The 24736-nt window shown below is 35.4% G+C and overlaps 1 pseudogene; it reads right to left on the reverse strand.

The window, feature by feature from the left end:
* Positions 1–20682: 20682 nt before the first annotated feature.
* On the reverse strand, positions 20683–24424 carry LOC113190779 (large ribosomal subunit protein uL30-like 1 pseudogene; annotated as a pseudogene).
* Positions 24425–24736: the final 312 nt, after the last annotated feature.

Consider the following 24736-nt stretch of genomic DNA (forward strand, 5'->3'; position numbering starts at 1 on the left):
AAGAAAAATTCTTGTTAAAAACATTCTATATTGGTTGGGGATGTGGCTCAAGTGGTAGCGCGCTTGCCTGTCATGCGTGAGGCACTGGGTTCAATACTCAGCACCACATAAAAATAAAATAAAGATATTGTGTCCACCTAAAAATAAAAAACTAAAAAGTAAATATTATTTAAAGAACCCCATTTATATTGGAAACATAGTCTTATCCCCAAACTCATCAATATGTATACATTAATCATGTTCAACTCTCTACATATTTCTCATACCTAGATAAAGTGGTTTAAAAAAAAAGAAAAGAAAAATAGTCCCTTTGTTATCCTGAAAAATATTATATAATTTCTTAATCACACTTTAAAAGTTTTGGTAAATTTGTTAAAATGTACTTTTGTGTTACCCTTAGAAACTTAACTTTTCCATATGGAAATTGAAACATATTTGTGTATTTGTTCATAGGCATAATTATTTGTATATGTATAACATGAATTAATATTATATGCCTAACAATATCACATAATGATATGTATAATTTAGTTAAGTATTATTTAAATTGAATGAATATAGATTTTGACACTTTTTTTAACAAAAGAGGTAATATTTGATAACATTTTAACTTTAAATCTTGAACACAAATATATTCATTTCAGGATGAAAGTCATAGAGGAAATGCTCTGTAATGCTGACCTCAACTGTCACTGGTCTGTTTATCCTTCTTTATGGATAAATTATCAGAGAAGATTTATTCAAGACACAGTCCTAGTAAGTAAATATATATTAGCATAGGTAGTCATCAGGTTCTCTCCAAGCATTGGTGTATAGAGAATCCCTGCACTGATGAAAAATATTAAATAAATTATCCAAAATACTCTTATGCATGCTTTAACAGGACTATCTTTAAAATGCTTCTGAGAAAAGAGAGGAAGTTAGCCCACCATAATTGGCAAAGCCTTCACAGATGTCATTATAAATAAATGGGATGATGTCTGGGAAAGTATTTTTCAAACAGTAAATATTTATTGCATTTAAGAAATTATTGTTGTTATTATAAATTCTTCCATCTCCATTTCAGTAAATAGGACATTTCACAGCATGATATAACTTTGCACATGCAAAGCATTCAAAATATTGCATAGACTGCTAAGGCCTATCATCCCATTATCTTTTCAAATATTTCTTCCATCTATTCATAATACCTCAACCATAAGAAAAAGTAATGTACAGTTAATATTTTACTGAGACTATCTTCTGCACAATTCATTGTCCCACCAACATATCTTCTTCTTCTTCTTAAAAAAAAATGTATTATCTGGTAGGCAGAAAAATGACCTGCCACAGATATCTCTACTGTAAACCCTGGAACCTGTGCGTATGTGAGATTACATGGCAAAGAAGAATTGAGGCTGTGGGCGGGTTTGAGATTGTTATGTACTTGACTTTGAGGTGGGTAGATTATTTTGTATTACCTGGGTGGGCTCAATGTAATCACAAGACCTCTTAAATGCAGAGGAGGCAGGTGGTAGAGTCAGTGTCAGAATGATGCATTTGGGAGAGACTTGCAAAAGTGTTGCTGGTTTTAAAAATGAAAGACAGGGTGAGGGGCCAGTGGCTGCAGGTGGATTCTAGAATCTGAAAAAGGCCAAGAGTAGAGTTTCCCTGGAATTCACAAAGGAATGAATGTAGCTCTGCCTGATTTAGCTCAGTTAGAGCTATTTTTTGATTTTTGACCTTCTGGACTGTTAATATAAATTCTTACTGTTTTAAGCCTTTAAGCTTTTGATTGTTACAACAAGAAACTATTACAATTAGTCCCTATTCCATTTTCATAAAAACCAGTTCCACAAATGCTCTATTGAAAGTTTCAGCCACTGCTATTGGATTTTTTTTATCACTACAATTTACTGCAAATATCTCAGCTCATGACATCTATTTTTATTTTACAGTTCTATAGGTCAGAAGCTCAGGTGTACTCTATTGGGTTCTATGCATGAAATCTCACAGAAATCAAAGTGTTGGCTAGAAATCTCACAGAAATCAAGGTGTTGGCCAGCACGGGCCCTTATCTGAAGGCCCTGCGATCTGCTTCCAGGCCTATCCACTTGTGAGTTCATTCATTTCCTGGAAGCTGCAGGCAAGGTCTCCATTCTTTTATGACTATTAATCAGAGACATTTCCCAGGCCCTATGGCTGCTTGAATTTCTTCTCATGTGGTGCTCATAAAGCCAAAAATACTTTAGCCATTTCTTCTCCCACTTGAAATCTCTGACTTCTCTTTAGTCATCACTTGGAAAAATGCTCTACATGTAGGTCCTTATGTTATTATGTCAGACCCACCTGGATGATATCCCCATGTATAGCCACATCACATAATTACAGGAGTGATATCTCACCATATTCACTGATTAAACTGATCAAATAGGACATATTTGCCGGTATTTTAAAAATTACAATAATTCAATTGCCTTTACATTTTTAATATATTCAAATCATTGATAAATTTATTTATAAAGATTGCTTCTGTATCGCCCTGTCTTCTGATGTACTTCTTTTACAGAGAGAAATTTCCACTAATGGATAAGAAACTCCTCAGCACAGATATAGTATTCACTCATTAATTGGCATTATGTTAGAAGCTAGAGAGCCAGAGACAAATAACACTCTGAGGAAAGAGCCTAATGCAACAATATTCAGAAGAACTAGAAGAAGTATGGACAAATTTGAAGAATGTTTAAAAAAATACAAAGAGAAATCTCATGATTTGGATAAGACTTGGATGATTTAAAGACTGTGTGACCATGAATAAGAATTCTTAGCATCAAATCTTAGTCATTTCTGAATGCATTCAATATTTATTCAGTGAGCTTTTAGTCTTCATTTTAAGAGAGAGAAAAACTATTAGCCTATCTACCAAAAGAGGTTTTGGGGGGTTAAATGAAATAAACTGGATCAAAATTTTTATAAAACCATAAAATGCTATTTAAATATGAATTATTGAAATGATTAGTAGAGGTTCTTGTTTGTTGTCTCCTACATTTACCTTGTCCAGTGGAGAATAATTCATATTATGGATGTTCAATGAAAATACTGAACATCTTCATTATTTGTAAATAAATATATATAACACATTTCATTTCTCTTTTAAACTATCAACATCTCCTATAAAAGGTCAAATTTATTCCCTGTGTGGCTTCTTTATTCATCTTTCTTGTACCTAGTTTACCCTTAGGCTTCAGAGGGCTTTAATTTTACATTTGCTTAAATTCCTTCTGATGCAGGAAAACTGCCACAGGTAACGTGATTCCAGATGGGACAAGTTGGCAGATGCCAGTAGCACTTCTGATAAGAAATGGCTGCACTTGGGATGGGGATATAACTCAATGTAGAGTACTTGCGTAGCATGCTGTAGTCTGTGGTGAGTTCAATCCCTATCACTACAAAAAGAACACAAAAGAAAGAAAAGGAGGAGGAGGAGAAGAAACAGTTAATTGCTGATTTTGTCAGAATCAGCTAAGGAAATTCCTCATAACAGCTAAAAATCAATTAAAAATAGATGAAAGTCTAAGTTTAAGGTCTAAAAACCTATAAATCCCAGGAGAAAACAGGGGAAAAAGCTACTTGATGTTGATTTTTTTGGCTGTGATACAAAAAGCACAGGCAACAAAAACAAAAAATAAAGGAAACAATATCAAACCAAAAGTCTTCTGCTCAGTAAAGAAAAGACTTGACAAAATCAAAAGGCAAGCGACAGATTAGGAGAAAATAGTTTTAGACTATATCATTAACTATGGTAAGGGGTTAATATCCAAAATATACAAGTGATTCCTATAACTCCATATCATTGAAAAAAGAAAACCTGATAGAAAATGGGCAGAGGAGTCCAAAAGACACTTTTTCAAAGAAATACAGTCATCCAATAGGCATATGAAAGATGCTCAGCATCATTAATCATATTACTAATCATCAGGGAAATGCAAATCAAAGCCACAATGAGATATCACCGCAAACCTGTTAGATCAGCTAGCACACACACACACAAAAGAAATTGGGGAGGACATGTGAAAAAAGGAAACCCTATACACAATTGGTAGGTTATAAACTGGTATAGTTTATGGATATCAGTATGGATATTTTTTTTTAAATTTAAAAATAGAACTATTATATGACATAGCAATCAATTTCTGAGGCTATATCCAAAGGAAGGAACATCACTATATTTGCATTCCAAGTTCATTGCGTTATTCATAATTGCAAAGATACACAAACAATGTGCCATCATTGAATGAGTGGATGGATATCAAAAGAAATTATGGTGTAGATTAATAATAGAATATTATTCAGTGTTAAAAAAAGGGTATTATGTCACTTGTGAAAACATGGATGAAAATTCAGGAAATTATTCCTAGTAAAATAAGCCAGAAGCAAAAAGACGAATATTGTGTGAACTTACTTTTGTGTGGAATCTAAAAAACCTCAAATTCATAGAAGCAGAATATAATGGTATTACCAGGGGCATTGATAGAAAATGGGAATTTACTGGTGAAGGGATACAAAGATGTTTCAGTCATATAGGATGGATGATTCCAGATGTCTATTGTGTAGCATGGGAATGATAGCTAATGATACTATATTGCATATATAAAATTTTCTAGGAAAGGATATATTGTTGCCACAATAGGATTGGCAACAACAAAAAAAGCCAATGGAGAATGGCAGATGCCAACACCACTGCTGAAAGATAATTGTGCTTGGCAGAATCAGCTCAGGAAGTTCACTATTGTCATATGTAAATAGGAAAAACTTAAAATGCTGCTCAAAAAAAAAAATGCCTGCCATACTCAAAGGACCAGCATAAAAACTCAGAAGCAATCCCAAATGTATTATTTAATAAACTCATTAATGAAGTGCTGGAAGATGGCATTCACTGAAAGCAATCACCAAAGTGGGTCTCTAATTTACAGCACACATAATTATTTAGGGGTGATCATTATAAATACACACTCCAGAGTTATAACCAGATTAATTCTAGTTAAGTAGGTCTAGGGTAGGGGAGACATAATGAAACTCAAGAAACTAATAAAATACTCCAGGGAATCTGGAATATGATGATGTATCAAAGTATTTATATTATGCTTCTTAAATCATATGATCAACAATAATTTGCTAAAAAAGAAAAAAGGAACTTGAGTTCATAATCTATGTAAGATTGTCTAAATAGGAATTTCAGCATCTAATTTGCTGTGTGACTTCAGCTAGGTATTAAAGCTTTCCACATCTCAAAAAAAAAAAAAAAAAGACAATGCCCGGTACTGACCATTTAGTTGTTAAATAACCTGGACCCTGTGCAGTTTGGCACGTAGGCATTCAGGGCCCAAACCAATCAGTTTGAATGTTTCCCCCTCCTTGGGATTGACCTATCACCCCAGCCCGACCTGTTCCCACCAATGAATGTGCTAATCATGTTTGAGAATTGTTGTTTGATTTTCCCGTGGTGTATGATGATTTGTTAAAGGGGGCCATGACGTATGTAAAGTTCCTGCCCTCCCTAAAAAAGTGTACTTAAGCACTGCTCAACCCCTGCTCGGGGCTCTTGGCCGCTCTCCCATCTTGAGTGAGCCTGGAGCCCCAGTGCGCTGGATTGGATCCTCAATAAACCCCCTTTTGCTGTTGCAAAAAAAAAAAAACAAATAGGAATAGGATGGAATTTTCATGTTAGCCATTTTCATTATTATTATCATCCTCCCCGAAAACCTCACAATGGGGTCTTTAAATTTCTAGGCACCAGGAGCACAGCATACTCTTTTTGAGTATGTCTAAACTCAGTGATTAGAGGACTCTTTCTGGATCCCTATGGTGCACTCATAATAACAATGCCCTTTTTATATTGTAATAACATGCAGAATAGAAGCATAAGGAACAATGCAGTGGTACAGGAATAGACCTCAACCGAAGTTATATGGTGGAGCGATAGCATCTGTGGAAGAGTCTCAATCATCACCACTAGCATGATGAGGGTCCTGGGAATATGCTGTGAGGGTGGCTTCATAGAATAAGAAATTTCAATTTAAAAGGCACAATAGGATTCTATGTCATTGTTTTTCAGGTAGGGACACACAGAGAAAAACTTACAAATCTTTCATAGTCACAAACTCTGTTATTTTTTTTCTCCAAAATATTCGTCACAGGGAGAGGTTTTATATTTCTTATGGTATTAAATTCCTTACATGCATTAGGCCATTTTTGTGGGGAAGAAAATAAAAAGCCATACATTAATGAATCCTTAAAATATGACACCTGTATCGTATCAGAAGAGATGGCACATAGAGTTTGAGTGAGGTGGGGCCTTCAGGACAGTCTTGCCCTGTCCCTGCAGGAGCAGATCTCTAAAGGGAATAGCCCTGCTGTTGACCTTGATGCTGCCCTTGAAGAAGGTTTTTTTTTCTATGACCATTATATACTTCTGAAATGGTTCTTCTACTGTGACTGAGGGTAATGAGATTTGCTGTCTTTCCCCAAGAGCTTAACACTTTTGTTTTTGGGGGAAGACAGGTCAGGAGTCTCCTGGCATCTTCCTGCCTTGTCCACAGTGACAGCTGCTGCTCCTTCTCAGGCCTTAACTTTGGTTTCTGGCCCTGCCCTCAGTCTTCCTTGTGGACACCTCTTGAAGTCTCTGGAGAAGAGCTTGCATGTGGGTGACAATTTCCTCTTTATCTCCAGCCTACCGTCATTCCATGGTCTCATTCTAGAACATGCTTGGCTTTCAGTAATTTATTGAAAATGTTATCTGATTGTTTTCCAGTCTGCCTGATACTCCAATCTCTACCTCAGGTAAGAAAACACTTACTTACATCCACCTCACCAGGATGGGCTTTCTTTCACCCTCAGATACATAGCCATCTTCCCCACTCAGCCTCTGACTTCCCTTTTCATAGAACATTTATTCCAAAGCACTTGTAATTGTAAATTCTTTTTTGTCTCTTTGAGTGTAAATCTTTTTAAAAGCCTCTTGCCAGTTTTTACAACCTAAGAATATCTTTCTCAAGGATGTTGGAGGTCTCCCTTTAAAATATAGCCATCAAAGAAGACAGTACCCCTGCCTCCCAGTCCTTGGGGAAAGGTAGGGACTAACTTCAGTGGATGCTTTGCTCAACTTGCAAAACTCCCTCCTGTCATAACAATTTGAGAAGTTAATTTTTCCATTAGATCAAGTCAATAGAATATACAAATGACCTGTGACTTTCTGGGAATGTCCTTCAGTATTTTCCACAGCATTCTCTATTTCAGAGGAGTTGGGTCCAGGCTGAGTTCTGGACTCTCTTCAATTGCAACAGCCTTGAATGCAGTCCTCCCTGCCTGTTTAACTTTTCTGGGGTAACATTTGCTTTGATACATCTTTTCCTTAGAGGGTCTTATCCTTCCATAGATTTTCAGCCTACTTGATTGCCTAGCAATCTCAGCTCTCTGATAAAGTACAATGAATGTCATTATTCAGCAGAATTCCCTCATATTTGTTGTTGTAATGGTGGAAGTGATACTTTTTATAGCTCCCAACACACCTTAAGTGGAAATTAGAACTTAATAATTTTATCACATCCTTTGTTCATTTCTAGTTTATGTTCTGCAATGCAGACAATACTTCAGCCACTAGAACATATAGCATTTATAAAGAAATATGCTTAAATTGGGGATATACACTCAGTTACTAAAAATGAAGCATAACCAAAACTGATGGAAAATATATTAGGGAAGCCACACTTTGAGAAATTTATTAGCAAAACTACTTTCATTGTCTTGTGAAGACACTTGCATCAAAAATAAATGAAAAAATGGAAGTTAAGTATAAAATAATTTCTTTCAGACATTGTAAAAGAGGAAATCTGAGAGGAACAAAGTAAACAACATGAGCCTCATAATTGCCTTGGGTTTCTTCCCAGATGCATTTACTAAAACTCCATACAGAGAAGAGAAAGTCAGGTTTACTGTGGATCTGAGATGAGAAAAAATATTAAAATTAAGGGAGAATGAAAATAGGCATATCTGACATTTAATTTAGAAAACAAGAAAATATAAATAATGAAAAAAATTAAGATGATTTTAAAATAAGGAGAAATGGAAGACAAAAAAGAAATACTTTGCATATTAATATAGTTCATACACAAATAAAATAATAGACCAGAGAGGATATTTTAAATTCTGATCCAAACCACAAATAAAGACCTAAATAGGAACATAGAAAAGTCTCACAAAGTATCTGGCAAAATTAAGCCAGAATTATTATTCTGAAACAAATTCTAATAAAGATTTTATAGTTCAAATTCAAAGGTAAGATCCTCAAAATATCCAGAAAAATGCATAATAAAGGCAAAAGAAATAACATGAGAATTTTCAAAACCAGCATATAAAGGAAAGCAACCATGGAACAGAATTGCTTAAGATATTTTTAACAACTTTATTGAGATCTATGTTAGTCAGCTTTTTCCCTGCTGTGAACAAAAGGCCTGATAACAATTAGAGAAGAAAAAGTTTATTTGGAGGCTCACAGTTTCAGAGGTCTCAGTCCATACCTGGCTGGGTCCATTCCTTAGGGCCTGAGGCAACGCAGAACAAAATGGTGGAAGAGTGAGATGGAGGAAAATGGCTCAGAACGTGACTACCAGGAATGAGAGAGAGAGAGAGAGAGAGAGAGAGAGAGAGAGAGAGAGAGAGACCCTCACCACATATAAAATATAAACCCCAAAGGCCTGCCCACAACGACTCACCTCCATGAGCCACAACCTACCTGCTTATAGTTACCAACCAAGTTAATCCAGATCAGGGGGGGTTAATGTACTGATTAAGTTAAAATTCTCAGAACTCAGTCACTTCACCTCTAAACTCTGTTGCATTGTTCCACATATTAGCTTTTGGGGAACATCTATCTAAACCATAACAAGATCTAATTGATGGAAAAAGCATAAATTCAAAGTATACAGTTTGATGAGATTTTTTGTTATCCATGTATACATTCATGAAATCATTAACATAATGTAGATAATAAACAAATTGACCACAGCCCAAAACAACATCTTTGCCATAATATTGCATCCTCAAGCCCTTCTCTCAAATTGGCAAGGAATTTTGATGCACTTCATGTCACTATGTTTGCACTTTATAGAATTTTATACAAATGGAGTCATTTTCTATATGATTTTATTCATTTTTCTTGGTTGCTGAGTTGGATACATTACAGCAAAATCACCAGTGTGTGTGTGTGTGTGGGGGGGGGGGTGACGAGCAACTTGTGTACATTGATACAGCAGGAGTGGGAGCTGTTTATTGTATGACAGGAGGGGTATATATACATTACACACAGCTTATCTTAATTTACATAAACTAGATACAGCAGTCAACCAATAAGGAATCTCCACACTTAATGGCTCGCTGGCGTTACTTCACAAACCACTCCCTCTGGCAAAATGCCAGGTGCCATCTTGACTTGTTTACAGACCCTAACAACAGATATATCACCAAGGGCCTTCTCTGGATAAACCCTATAGATGTTTCTCCTTTTTGACAATTACAAATGAAGTTGCTCTGACCATTCCTACAAATCATTATATGAATATGAGCATTATTTCTCAAAAGATACTTAGTTGGAGAATGGCTGAAGTGTACGGTAGTACATTTTAAATTTTTTGTTATAGTTTGCATGTGAAGTGTTCCTCAAAAGCTCATGTGTGAGACAATGCAAGAAGGATAAGAGGAGAAATGATTGAGTTATAAGAGCCTTAACCCAATCAGTGATATCCCCTGAAGTGATTAAATGAGTGGTAACTAAAGGCAGGTAGGGTGTGGCTGGAAGGGGGGGGTCATTGGGGGCATGACTTTGGGGTGAACATTCTTTATCTGGTGAGTGGAGGCTCCCTGCTTTCTAATCATCATGTGAGCTGCTTCCCTCCACCATACTCTTCTGCCATGATGTTCAGCCTCACCTCCAGCCCAGAGGAATAGAGCTGTCAATGAACTGAGACCTCTGAAACTATTGTTCTTGTCAGGTATTTTTAGTTACAGCAAAGTGACAGCTTACCATAATAATTGTTCCACATCCTCTCAACACTTGATGTAGCCAGTATTTTCTTTTTTGCCCGTTTAAAAATCATACTGTACAACTAAGTTTTGTAGGGGTCCAGCTTTATGTCTTTTATGAAATAAAAAGCTATTTTTGTAGCTTACAGTTGTAAGTCATAATACATAGACATCAACTACTAATGGTTACGGAGTTTCTTTTTATGTGATGATAATGTTCTAGAATTGATAGCAGTGATAATTGAACAATTCTGATCATACTAAGAACTACTGGATTGTACAATTTAAGGGGTATATTGTATGATGTGTGCATTAAATTTCAATAAAGCTGTTTTAAAAATAAAACAAAATGGACAGTAAATTAGAGTGTTTAGAACCAGCAACCCAGGAAGAAAAGAAACTTGTCAGATAAAGAATCATTTCCCTTATTATTGGAGAACTGTATTTTCCTTGTAATGTCCCCATTTGAGGGAAGATTAGTCAGTTAATGGAATAGCAGTAGCTCTCAGGTTTTGCAATCTTCATAAACACTGTATTCAAATACAATCCTTCTCTAGCAGCACAGTATGCTTATTTGAAGATGTGGTAATTCTGGGTTATTTTGCTATAGACTTTAAGAAACTTTTAAGGCAAAACCCATTGAGATTACTTGAACTATACAATAAAAATGAAAAATAAAATGATAAGGATGTTATGAAACACTGCCCTTTAGGTGGAACTAAATTACTCTTTCATATCTCAGATGAAGGTGATTGTTTGAGTTTCCAGGACTCCATTTCAATACTAATTTTGAACTGAATGCTTTAGATAATTCCAAATACTATTTGAGCATCACTAGAAAGATATAATTGCAAATGCTTACATAGAGCATGCTCTTTATTTTATGGTTTTAAAAAAGCTTAGATTGATGATGTCTTTTTCATATGTTAATTTGTCTGCCAAGTGTGCCTTTTCAGGTGGCTGTTAAAGTTTCCTCTGCATCATAAATGTGCTACTTCCTGGAATATTCTTTATTACCACATCTTTGTTGGAAAGTAGCTTCCTTAAAATTTCTTTTGCATATGTCCGTTTTCCCCTTTGTATTTACAGTTCCTTTTGGTCCAGCCTTTGTTTGATTCATCTCTGTAGTTCAGCAATGTCTAGAATACAGTAGGTACCCAAACATGCTTGCTGTATTCTATCTGCTATCAACACATCTCAATGAAACATAAACTACAATAGGATGACTCTTGAGCCTTTCTAATGAGAGATCCTGAACAAAGTGTTCCTTAACTTTTTCTAAGAGATTCACAGGGCACTGACTCATATAAATTCACATCTATTCTTTCAGGCTCCTTAATCTCATCACTCTCATGGCATACATGTGAACATCTACTCTTATAGATGTCCTTAATGAGATCAGGTGTCTACCACTGGCTGATTTGGATATTACTGCTGTAGCCATGGGGAAGAGTTTAATGATCAAAACTCCTTCCCCAAGTACCCAATGAACAATTAAGGAAAGAGTTTTATGGCTCTTAGTCAACTTTATTGTGGTGTAATTTACATAAACCAAATACCCTGTTAAGTGCATAATTAGATACATTTTGACACATACACACTTACTCTTGCAGCCACAAATGCAATCAACATTTACATCAACTCAGAGAATTTCCTCCTGCTCTTTGTAGATAAATCCTCCAACCTTTGTTTCATGCAAATCCTGGTCCTCTTTTTGTCATTGTGCCATAGTTTTGCCTGATCTAGAGTTTAAAAAATGGAATCAGGCAATATAGGTTCTTTTTGGTTTGGTTGTTTTCTTCCAATATAAAGAAATAAATTTTACCAATCCTAACCAAAATTGTTGAAAAAGATTGAGTGTAGGGCTGGGGTTGTGGCTCAGTGGTAGTGTTCTCATCTAGCATGTGTGAGGCACTGAGCTCAATCCTTAGCATCACATAAAAATAAAATAAAGATATTGTGTCCACCTACACCAAAAAATAAATATTAAGAAAAAGATTGGGTATGTAGGTAAAAAGATATTTCCTTACAATTTTTCTAAATTTGACAATTTTTGGAAATATGATGCCTTAATCCAAAGAACAAGTCTTAAATCACTTTGAAAGACCAATGAATACATTTTATTAATACATTTAGCAATACATTTTATTAATACCTTTGAAACTAGGGCAACAACTATACCTAATTCTATAGTTTGTGAGGTATAATAAAATAAAAATACTTAATTTTTTTTATGTTCACTGTTATTCATTTATAGTTATCCTCATGTAGATCATAACATATAACTTTACTAGGCCAAGACATCCAATTCTAAGTTACTTAGTATCTAGCAAAATTGAATTGTAGTTTAAATAAAAAAATAAATTTAAAATAAAATTTTCCATATTAATTTTTAAAATTGTGCTGGATTTTGTTTGGAGTTTTAGAGAACTGATTGATAGAGTTTGGAATAATAATAATCATAGTCATAGTCAATCTTCCTCCATCAGTAAACAGAGTGTTCTGTCCCCATTAATTTAAGCCTTCTTGATTTCTTCTTGGTAATATTTTTAAGTCTAATGTATGTTTCTTGCCCAAACTTGGCTAAGTATATTTCTATGTATTGATACTTTAAAAAATTTTTAAATATTTCACTTTAAACTTATTTTGGATTCATAAAATTTGAAAAATAAGATATGAAATTTATTTAGGTCTCTCAAGCAACTTTCCTCAATCATATTTGCCCTGTGAAGTAGAGAATTACACAGAAAGAAAACTCTGGAGATTGACAGAGGCTCTCCTTCCCTCTTGCAGATTTAGTAGATTCCTAATGAAGACATCATTAAGTCTCTAAGGACATGGAAAGAATCACCTGAAAGAACCCAAGAAAACATTACTGGAAGGATACAAAGAACTAGGAATATTGACTTTCATCCAGAGGAAAAAATCCTTATTATACACAGGAGATGTGATAGAAAACTCAGAGAAATCTATCCGGAGAAAAGGGATAATGAAACAGACCAAATGCTGCTCTGATGTCACTTAACAAAATATAAAAGCAAGACTCTGTAAGATCAAACACTTTTTTTTAAATTGGGTGCTTTAGAATGCAAGTCATGCATATTTATAAGGATATGAAAATATCTAGCATCAACATATATGATTTACGGTATCTAAAATCCAATAAAATTATTAAGAATGGAAAGAAGCAGGAAAGTGCTACCCATTATAAGGAGAAAGATCAAGGAAAACTGACCCCAAAATGACACAAATGATAGAATTAGGGGCCAAATATACTAAAGAACTTTTATGACTCTATTTCTTATGCTCAAGAAAAAAACAGAAAATGTTCTAGAGATACATATATCCAAAAAATACCTGGATCAAACTTCTACAGATAATAAGTTCAATGTCTCTAAATTTAAAACTAAGTAAGATTAATGGCATGTGGGTCAAGGACTGAAGCCCTGCTTGGTTGATTATAAAATACTTAGTTCTCACATAATTCCATTAATTTTTTAAAATTCTACTCAGGACTTCTGCTTCTTGAAAGACTGAGTTGGCATGGGTTTTTTTCTATCCTTCTTACTAAGTTCAACCAAAAACCCTGAACTTGCAAACCTAGGAATGACAAGGTGTGAGTTTCCTGAGATCACCAACATGTTGGTTTAAACAATATATTATAATAAGGTTAAAATCACTGCATTAATAAACATCAATGAGAAACAAACAAGTAATAGTTAATACACACGCACATATATATAGACAAAAAAAATCACTTAAAGAAACAATCATCAAAAATAACCATAACAAGCACTTCTGTGGCCAAGAAAATAATATATATCAAAGGAATCATTTTTTAAATAATTGCATTTGATTCTAAGGAAAAAAATTAATAATAAAATGAGAATTCATGCAGAGTATATTTTCTAATTAAAATTGAATAAAATTGATAGTAATTGAACTTGAATAATTAAAAAAAATTCCAACTGCTTATTTATTCAAAAGTATTCTCTTACATAAATATTCAGTCAAGGTGGGATTCCAATACACCATAAGTCAATATTTAAGAAGACAGAAAAATAATAATTGAATTTGAACAAAGATAAGTTTACAAAGCTTAATATTTTCCTTCCTTGAAAGTATTGAGAAAATAAATTAGCTAAACTGAATAAACAAAGAGTAGAGAGTAAAAGAAATAAATTAAGCTCAAGAATTGCATATTGAAAAATATAGTTTATGCTTTTTTTCAAGTAACCAATATCAAAAATATCTAGAAAATTCAGTCAAAAATACAGAAGTGAGCTTTCCCATGTAAAGGAAAGGGGCTTATACATTGAGCATTTTAGCAAACATTATACCTTCATAAATAATTTAATGTTAATGATAATTCTTAAAATTTTTAATAACTTTAAAAATATAAATTATTAAACAAAAATAAACATTATCATAGTGAGTTTAGTTTAAAATAATTAAAAATGACAATGAAAACTTTGCCAATCAATGTAGAGAGGATCCCTATTAGTTAATAAAATATGTAAGCTAGGATTTATCGAAAGCAGTGTTACCTTGCTGTGATGCCAGTTTAAAATTGGGGAATAATCTTGGGCCTTCTAAAATGTTTATTGAGACTACATGATGGCATTAAAATGCTTAGGATATAGAGGCAAATTAAAAAAAAATTGAAGAAAACATCTGAAAACCCTTTACTTACTCTCAATGTAAAATTCAAAATTTTATCATAAAAACTTCAGACCAAAAATAATGTCCAAATGTTCATATTGTGGTTGCATTATAGATATATTGAAAAAAATAGATATATTGACTTTTTGGGGGGGTTATACCTTTGAAGTATTTTCTGAAAAATTTTGGTCATATTTCATTACAAGCTTTAGTCTAGGTCAAATGCACACATCATGAAAAACAAACCCTAAAGTGAAATAAAGCCTCACCCTCTGGGGGCATTTGTTTCCATAAGGATGATTAAATGTGTGTGTGTGTGTGTGTGTGTGTGTGTGTTTCTTGAGGTACTGACTAGTGCTGTGATAAAACATTGGTGGAGATACAGAGTAAAGTAAAGGCACCATGATAGACAAATTTTCTTTGAGTATTTGACATTTAAGTAGATAACTTGAATAAGGAAAGGAATTGAGCTATATGAATATTTGGGTGGGTTCATTCACCTGAGAAGATGCAGTAAATACAAGGTCTCCAAGTTAGGAATGTGTTCAGAGGTTCTTTGAAATATAAGAAGGTTGTGGAAGGTTGAGTGGATTGAGTGAGAGGAACTGAAGAACGTGGATTTGAGATGACACAGACCTTCAAAATCATGTAAATTACTCTGGATTTTATTCTGCTTATGGTGCAAAGTCTTTGAATGGTTTTGAGAATGATGTTATATGATGTAATTTATGGTTTAAAGTTATTACTTTTTTGGCTGCTAACTGAACACAATGCAAGTTGTATTAGTGAACATAGACAAAGAACAATTAAGAGGAAGCTACTAGCTTAACACAAGCAAAAGATAATGGTGGTTTTGGTTGTGTTTAATTGAATATGTACCAACCTAACAACTAAAGCATATGATCCAGCAATAAAAAACCGGGAAAATTACTTGTTGAAAATGTAAATGACTAAGGTTATTATATCAGTCATAAAACCTCATACAAATTGATGATATTAATACTAAAACCTCTATAATTAAGTGATTAAAAACTTGTTCACTCAGAGATGAATTAAACAAACTGAAAATAGTGATAAAAAATAATAATAATGTAACAATCCCAATAATTTACTACTTTAACATACTTTATTTTGGAATAACCATATACAAATTTAATTAAATGCAGGAAGAAAGCATTTATATACATTGTTATTTTAGTGCATATGATTAGTTCTAAATTTGTTTATATACTTGATCTAGAAAATGTGCCTCATAAACATATCTATGAAAATGTTTAGTTAAAATTGATTTATAAAAAAAAATTCTTCCAGCAGAATTCACAAAAATAAAAAAATCAGGTGGAAAATTAATTTAAATAATAGGGAAAAGTCAAATAAACTAGATGAAATATTATAATTTTTTTTAAAAGTGGTTACTTCAAGGGAAAAACCACTTGATATATGTCTAAGTGACAAAGGTAAGTGACAGTATTGTACACACTAGGTAGTTATAACCATGTATTCCTAAGTGTTGTCGGTATTGAAACATTCTAGAAGAAAATACAACAAAGTACTAACATTAGTGATATTTGGTTCAGGCAAATATATACTTTTTGTTTTTTTCTTAATTTTCAAATTATCTTAATGAAAATACATTACTTATTTAAATATAGATTATTTGGGATTTTCTTAAATTCATTGATCTCATTACTTAGTAGTAATTACTAAAGTGTGCCCTTAAACAACACAGAAAACTGTATTATAAACAGGATTGTAACTAGTTGATGTGGCAAACGGAGTATGGCTCATAAGGACAAAGTCTGAATGGATAGATGACTCAGAAGTCAGAATTTGGAGTTGCTAGAATGGCTGTGAAATTGAGGGGGAAATCTTGGGAAACCCCTCTACAAAGTGAGAACATTAAAATATGCATAAAGTATTTAAGTCCTTTGCCAAGTCCTGAAGTACACATTTGTTACCCAAAGTCCCAAGGAAACCCTAAAACAGCCAGGGGGAAATATGAGCAACAGTGTGCTTCTATGGAAACAAGAGTTGTAAATTCAAGTTTTGTCCAGTGTGCAGCAGAACAATTTTAGAGGAAATGTTTATTGGGGGGGCTCACAGTTTCAGAAGTCCCAGTCCATAGGCAGTGTGTCTCATTCCTCCAGGCTTCTTCTGTAAGGCAGAACATCATGGTGGAAGAGTGTGGTAGAGAAAAGCAGGTTTGGACAAAGCCACCAAGAAGCAAAAAGATAGACTAAGCTCAGATCGCCAATATATATGCCCCAAAGGCATGCCCCCCCCCCCAGGGACACACCTCCTTCATCCACACCCTACCAGCCTACAGTTACCACTCATTTATTCTGTCAGGGGATTAATTCACTGATTAGGTTAAGGCCCAATTATACCACTGATTGGGTTTAACACCACACATTATTACATTAGTACAAATGTGTACTCATATTTAAAACAGAATGATGTTTAATTTTTAAACATAATTTCCAAGAGAGTTCTTGATTGCTCTATTTTGCATCTCCATGCTTAATATCATTATTAGTTTCTGCTACTCTAGTCCTTGGAAGGTTTTGTTCTTAAGAAACTTTTAAAACAATTGTTTCTATTATTTGTAAAAATGGTGATTATTCATATAGAATTATGATGATTAATTCTTCTGACTACCTCTCTAACTCAAACAACTATTCAGAATTAGGTATTTTAACTAAAGTAAAAATTTGGCACTTTAAAGATAGAACATGCATTTTAACTAGTTCTCATTAAGATAGGAAGAAATGAAAAGGCCATTACTGACCCAGCAAATTCTAAAGTAGATCAAATAACTTTCTATCTATTTAATTTCTGAGGAGATTAAAGAATATTTTCTCCATGCAATTTCTATTTATAAGTACTGAAAATTTTTTGTCTATATTTTTCATGACAAAAGCATGACTTCCTTCTTCTTTAAATAACATAGAGAAGAAAATTAAAAAAATAATAATAAAATGTTTTTCCTGAGAGGGAATATTCTTCAGAACTTTGCTTCAGTCTCATTTTGATTTTAGCATGTCCCCAGCCTGCCTGCTTGAACCTATAGGGAAAGCTTGTATATCCACATAACACACAAACTCACCCAGGAATCCTGATTAGTCCTTTTATTCTAGGACAAAATTCCTTAATAACAGTGATACAATTCTGCAGAAGAAGTTGTTCACAAATTATGTGAATGAATGATCATGATTTGTGGAAACAAAATAGTTTGAAAGAGGACTCAGAGAAGCAGGTAAATATTAACACATTTCCAACTCATATCCTTGAAAAGATTTGAAAGACAATTTTGTTACTTGAAAAAGAAAAGACTTATTAAAAGACAAAAATCAGTTTTGAAATCATTCATTTTTAAAAGTGGACTACTAGCCCCCTTATCCATGGGGCATATATCTGAGCTCCTCAGTGGATACCTGAAACTACGGATGGCACTGAGCTTTTTATATGCTGTGTTTTTCTGATACATAACTACACAAATATAGTATATGCCTTTGCCCTCTTAATTAGGCATTTATCATGCACTGTGGCTGTACCTTTGACAGATTGAGGTGCAACAGCAAAATTAACACAGTAATTTTTTCTTCTTCACAATTTCACACAGAGATTTTCTCTTACCATAGATTTTTAGCAGCTTCAGCATGCAGTTTTCTTTGAATCAAGAACTTTCATTTTTTCACTTGGAAGGAAACACTTTATAGCTTCTGTTCAAATGAATGGCCAGGATCACTATGCTTGCACTTTGGGGCCATAACTAGGTAAAATTAAGGTTACTTGACCACAAGCATTGAGATGTTGTGATGGTGGATGTGATAATCAGCTACTAGATAATTGGGGGAGGCGTAGCTTAGTATAGATAGCACAGCTATGCTGGACATAGGGATGATTCACATTTCAGAAAGAGTGGAACAGGATAGCATGAGATTTCAGCACACTACTCAGAATGGTGAGAATTTCTGAAATATGCGACTTAATAGATTCAAACCATGGTTGGCTATACACACATAATTAAATTTGTGGAAATTGAATTGATGGATAAAGGAGGACACTATATAAGTAGTCACCACAAACTCCCGATGTGACACTATATGACATACCTAGTGCCAGCTCTGAAGTATACATCTATCAAGAATGTTGAACTTAGATTAAACAATCAAGACTTTATCTCTAACTTCTGATTCATTGGAAACCAGGCAGATAGAAAAACAATTTAAAATATACTATAAGGAGGCAAAAACCTAAATCCTGAACATCTCTAGGAGACAAATGATATTGTGTCTTTAACAAGTCAATGGCAGAATAAAAGGAGGGAACCAATGAACAAGATTAAGACATGTTTTGAAATTTGATTCAAACCAAATATAAAAATTCACCTGGAGGACAATCAGGAAAAATTTGAAAATAGTTTTGATATTAGAAAATGTTAATGTGCATTAATTTTAATGGTGTGACAATTGTGCCTTGGTTATGTAAAAAAATACTTAAAATTTTTTGGGTGAAATGGAAGTAAGTATTTCAGGTTAACAAGTAGTAAAACTACTGAAGTGCTTATACAGACATTTCACAATAATAAAAAGGTTAAAAAGGATAAAGCATTATAATGAAATGATGATTATTATATCTAGGAGCTCAATACTGAATGTTCATTATTCTGTTCTCTGATCTTAGTATTATGAAGTCTTAGATGCTAACCAATGTACCACTAAAGACAAAAATGAGCCACAGATGAAACTACGACACATCATCAGTTATGAATATATTCCATCCTCAGAGCCATTAACAGCTAAGAGATAAAGTATACTTTAGAATCACTCAAATTTGGTATATTTATAATATTTATAAAAAGGAGGGTTTTTTAGAAGTAAATGAATATGTAAGATATGGAGATGGGGTGGTGATAGGGATCAGAAAAACTAATGGCCCAATTTTTTCCAAAAGAGACCCCATCTGGTAAAAGAAATAGCTGTGCCCCTATCTGATGGAGAAGGCAGGTTCATCCATCTAGCATTCTGATTTGTATATTTATCAGGGAAACCAAGATAAAGTTTATTGTGGCTCATGGCAAATTATGATGCTCAGGAGGCACTTAGAAATTACTATCCTGCTATGAAATAGTCCAGAGAACCCTGGCCCCTATACTCCTGAGGAGGAAAATCTCCAAGATAGAAAGTAACTTTTCTCTGGAAGGATAGAAAATTTTAATAGAGGAGGAAATGTAACAAGGTCACTCAAAACATAAATATAGGTTTTCTCTGTATATTCCCTTCTTTTCTTTCTTTTTCATATCTCTAAGAGGTTTCTCTTTTCTTTTTGTCATTTAAAGCAAAAACAAAGCTTCAAATCTTCAAGGAACCAAATTGCAAATTTCTCTCCCTCGCTTCATGTAAACGCGCGCGCGCGCGCACACACACACACACACACACACACACACACACACACACAAATGGACCTGGCCAAGAGGAGAGAGAATCTGAGTACGATTTTTTTTTTGGTGTGTGTGTGTGTGTGTGTGTGTGTGTGCACGTGCACATGCCCGCTTTTCTTCCTAAGTATTTCAAATCTTTTCAAAACAAGGTTCTTGGGACCTCTAGATTCAAGTATGCTCCTGGACTTGGTCCACTATTGCAAGAGTCTCAGGGAGCCTTGTATACATGCTTGGGTTATTCATTTACCAACATTAAACCTCAGGACAGGAGATGTGACAAAGCAGGACTTCTTTCTCCATGGCATGTGGTGATTTCAGAGGCAGAGGTGGTCAATGTGGGAAACTATGGAATTTTCCTTAGAACTGGGCTCTGATGAGAGATGCCTGCCATGATCATAACCTACTGTCCCTTTCCCAATCCCTCCTTTCCAGTTTCTTTAGGCTGAAAATAACCTTCACTGAATTCAGGTACTTGATAACAATTCCACCAAACAAAAACACATGCTTCCAACGCACTGCTTTCAGATATTCTGGGTAGAGTTCAGCTGGCAGATGAGTTGGTTGATGCCTTCACCCTGAGAGCCAGGTAAGCCCATCTCCTTGAGGAAGCCCACTCTATTTTTGGTAGCATGATGGGCTACAGAGAGGCAGAAAGGGCAGAAGAATCTAGAGACCTGGATATACTTCCCGAGGAAGGCAACTTCATGAATGAGGTTTTCCTGATGAATGACATCAGACCTTCCCAGGTTCTCCTTAATCACTGTGTTGTCTGTCAGGGGGATTGTTTTATTCTTGACCTTTGTTTGTCCACATTTCAAGATGAGTTCCCCAACAGACTTCAGATTTGGAAACCCCAAGTCACATAAGGTTCTACTATTCATAGCGTATTTAAGCTTTGGGGGGTGATTTTAACAAAGACACCACTAAATATTTTCTTCAGACCAAGTCTTGAATTGATCCTTTGCATCAGTAAACTCACCCCATCAATCTTTTGGATGTTACAAAAGAAAAAAAAAGCCAAATAACATTTACCAGGCATTTCCAAAGCAGTTTCACTTCTAGTCATTTGAGGCATATATGGTCATATTTCTGCCAACAAGAATTATGTACGAATGATTCCAGTTGCTTAAATCTGAACTCTTTTCCTTTTCTTTCCTTCTTTACCAAAGGTGCCTGCTTTGCTTGGGTAGCTTTGAGGGCCTGATAAGCATTCCTCTTTTTCAGGAGATTTTCTGGAACCAAAGAGATCTTTCTTTATTGCTCTTCTGCCACCAACTTTCCAATGTTGCGATTACTGCTTGTGTGCTTGTGTGGGAAGAGAGAGCCCGCTCTGTGTTTAATCGATCATAGAGACACCTATCCTAGCTCACACTGGAGGGCCCAGGCCTCCAAAGCCCACTTTAGCAGCCAGGAACGGAGGTCTTGCTAACCCTGATTACTGCCAAAAGTTGTAGGAAGCTTTCTGGATCCTCAACGTTACCCACGTCTTTCCCAAAAGTGCCTGCTTTGCCTGGGTAACTTTGAGGGCCTGATAAACGTCTTTTTCAGGAATTTTTCTAGAATCAAAGGGATCTTTGTTAGCCTGTTAACATAACTATGAGTTAATTTATTTTTATTTTTTTTTTTATTTATTTTTTTTTTTTATTGGTCGTTCATAACATTACATAGTTCTTAATACATCATATTACACGGTTTGATTCAAGTGGATTATGAACTCCCGCTTTTACCCCGTATACAAATTGCTGTATCACATCAGTTACCCTTCCATTGATTGACATATTGCCTTTCTAGTGTCTGATGTATTCTGCTGTCTGTCCTATTGTCTACTATCCCCCCTCCCCTCCCCTCCCCTCCCCTCCCCTTTTCTCTCTCTACCCCTTCTACTGTAAATCATGTCTTCCATTTGTATTCTCTTGACTTACCCCTCCTTACCTCTTATATGACATTTTGTATAACCCTGAGGATCGCCTTCCATTTCCATGCAATTTCCCTTCTCACTCCCTTTCCCTCCCACCTCTCATCCCTGTTTACTGTAAATATTCTTCTCAAGCTCTTCGTCCCTACCCTGTCCTTGTTTACACCCCTTATATCAAAGGAGTCATTTGGTATTTGTTTTTTAAAGATTGACTAGCTTCACTTAGCATAATCTGCTCTAATGCCATCCATTTCCCTCCAAATTCTATAATTTTGTCATTTTTTAATGCAGAGTAATACTCCATAGTGTATAAATGCCACATTTTTTTTATCCATTCATCTATTGAAGGGCATCTAGGCTGGTTCCACAGTCTTGCTATCGTGAATTGAGCTGCTATGAACATCGATGTAGCAGTGTCCCTGTAGCATGCTCTTGTTAGGGCTTTAGGGAATAGACCGAGAAGGGGAATAGCTGGGTCAAATGGTGGTTCCATTCCCAGCTTTCCAAGAAATCTCCATACTGCTTTCCAAATTGGCTGCACCAATTTGCAGTCCCACCAGCAAGAGTGCCCTTTTCCCCGCATCCTCTCCAGCACTTATTGTTGTTTGACTTCCTAATGGCTGCCAGTCTTACTGGAGTGAGATGGTATCTTAGGGTAGTTTTGATTTGCATTTCTCTGACTGCTAGCGATGGTGAGCATTTTTTCATGTACTTGTTGATTGATTGTATGTCCTCCTCTGAGAAGTGTCTGTTCAGGTCCTTGGCCCATTTATTGATTGGGTTATTTGTTATCTTATTGTCTAATTTTTTGAGTTCTTTGTATATTCTGGTTATTAGGGCTCTATCTGAAGTGTGTGGAGTAAAGATTTGTTCCCAGGATGTAGGCTCCCTATTTATCTCTCTTATTGTTTCTTTTGCTGAGAAAAAACTTTTTAGTTTGAGTAAGTCCCATTTGTTGATTCTATTTGTTAACTCTAGCGCTATGGGTGTCCTATTGAGGAATTTGGAGCCCGATCCCACAGCGTGTAGATCATAACCAACTTTTTCTTCTATCAGATGCCGTGTCTCAGATTTAATATCAAGCTCCTTGATCCATTTTGAGTTAACTTTTGTGCACGGCGAGAGATAGGGATTCAGATTCATTTTGGTGCAAATGGATTTCCAGTTTTCCCAGCACCATTTGTTGAAGATGCTATCCTTCCTCCATTGCATGCTTTTAGCCCCTTTATCAAAAATAAGATAGTTGTAGTTTTGTGGATTGGTTGCTGTGTCCTCTATTCTGTACCATTGGTCCACCCGCCTGTTTTGGTACCAGTACCATGCTGTTTTTGTTACTATTGCTCTGTAGTATAGTTTGAAGTCTGGTATCGCTATACCGCCTGATTCACACTTCCTGCTTAGTATTGTTTTTGCTATTCTGGGTCTTTTATTATTCCATATGAATTTCATGATTCTTTTATCTATTTCTACAAGATATGCTGTTGGGATTTTGATTGGCATTGCATTGAACTTATAGAGAACTTTGGGTAATATCGCCATTTTGATGATGTTAGTTCTGCCTATCCATGAGCAGGGTATGTTTTTCCATCTTCTAAGGTCTTCTTCTATGTCTTTCTTTAGGGTTCTGTAATTTTCATTGTATAAATCTTTCACCTCTTTTGTTAGGTTGATTCCCAAGTATTTTATTTTTTGGGGGGATATTGTGAATGGAGTAGTTGTCCTCATTTCCGTTTCAGAGGATTTGTCGCTCATATACAGGAACGCCTTTGATTTATGCGTGTTGATCTTATATCCTGCCACTTTGCTGAATTCATTTATTAGCTCTAATAGCTTCTTTGTAGACCCTTTTGGGTCTGCTAGGTATAGAATCATATCATCTGCAAATAGTGATAATTTAAGTTCTTCTTTTCCTATTTTTATGCCTTTAATTTCTTTTGACTGTCTAATTGGGAAGGCCATTAGGTGGAATCCCACCAGCCAAGCCCACACGGACCCTTGGGCCGAGCACGGGTTCTCAGAAGGGGAAGGAAGCGGTACAGTCCCATCCCCCACAGCGGACACCCTGCCGAGGCAGTCAGCGGCCAGCATCCGGGAAAGCTGAACAATAGAACTATGAGTTAATTTAGAAAGATAAGTCAAGTTAACTCCATTCTGCCCAGACACCTCAACCTGCTCCCCCTCACCTTCCTTCTTTCTGTAAGAGCCCGCTGACACCTCAACCCACAGGCACCCTGACCAGGGGTCCTCACAATCAGGGGCCTGACAATTCCAGGAGCTGGTGGCTGTCGCAATCCGGCTGCAGCAAAGTAACGGGGGTGGGAGGGTGGTGACGAACAACTTGTGTACATTGATACAGCAGGAGTGGGAGCCGTTTATTGTAGGACAGGAGGGGTATATATACATTCCACACAGCTTACCTTAATTAACATAAACTAGATACAGCAGTCAACCAATAAGGAATCTCCACACTTAATGGCTCGCTGGCGTTACTTCTCAAACCACTCCCCCTGGCAAAATGCCAGGCGCCATCTTGACTTGTTTACAGACTCTAACAGGTGGCAATGTGTCTGTTCCTCCTGCCTCTGCCCCTTTGTGGTTCTTGAAGTTTTGAAGCTTGTTCTCCACCTTTAATAACAAGGGCTAAGCCCACCCCCAAGGCT

Source organism: Urocitellus parryii, chromosome 2 (assembly GCF_045843805.1).
Source record: "Urocitellus parryii isolate mUroPar1 chromosome 2, mUroPar1.hap1, whole genome shotgun sequence".
In the NCBI taxonomy this organism is placed as follows: Eukaryota; Metazoa; Chordata; class Mammalia; order Rodentia; family Sciuridae; genus Urocitellus; species Urocitellus parryii.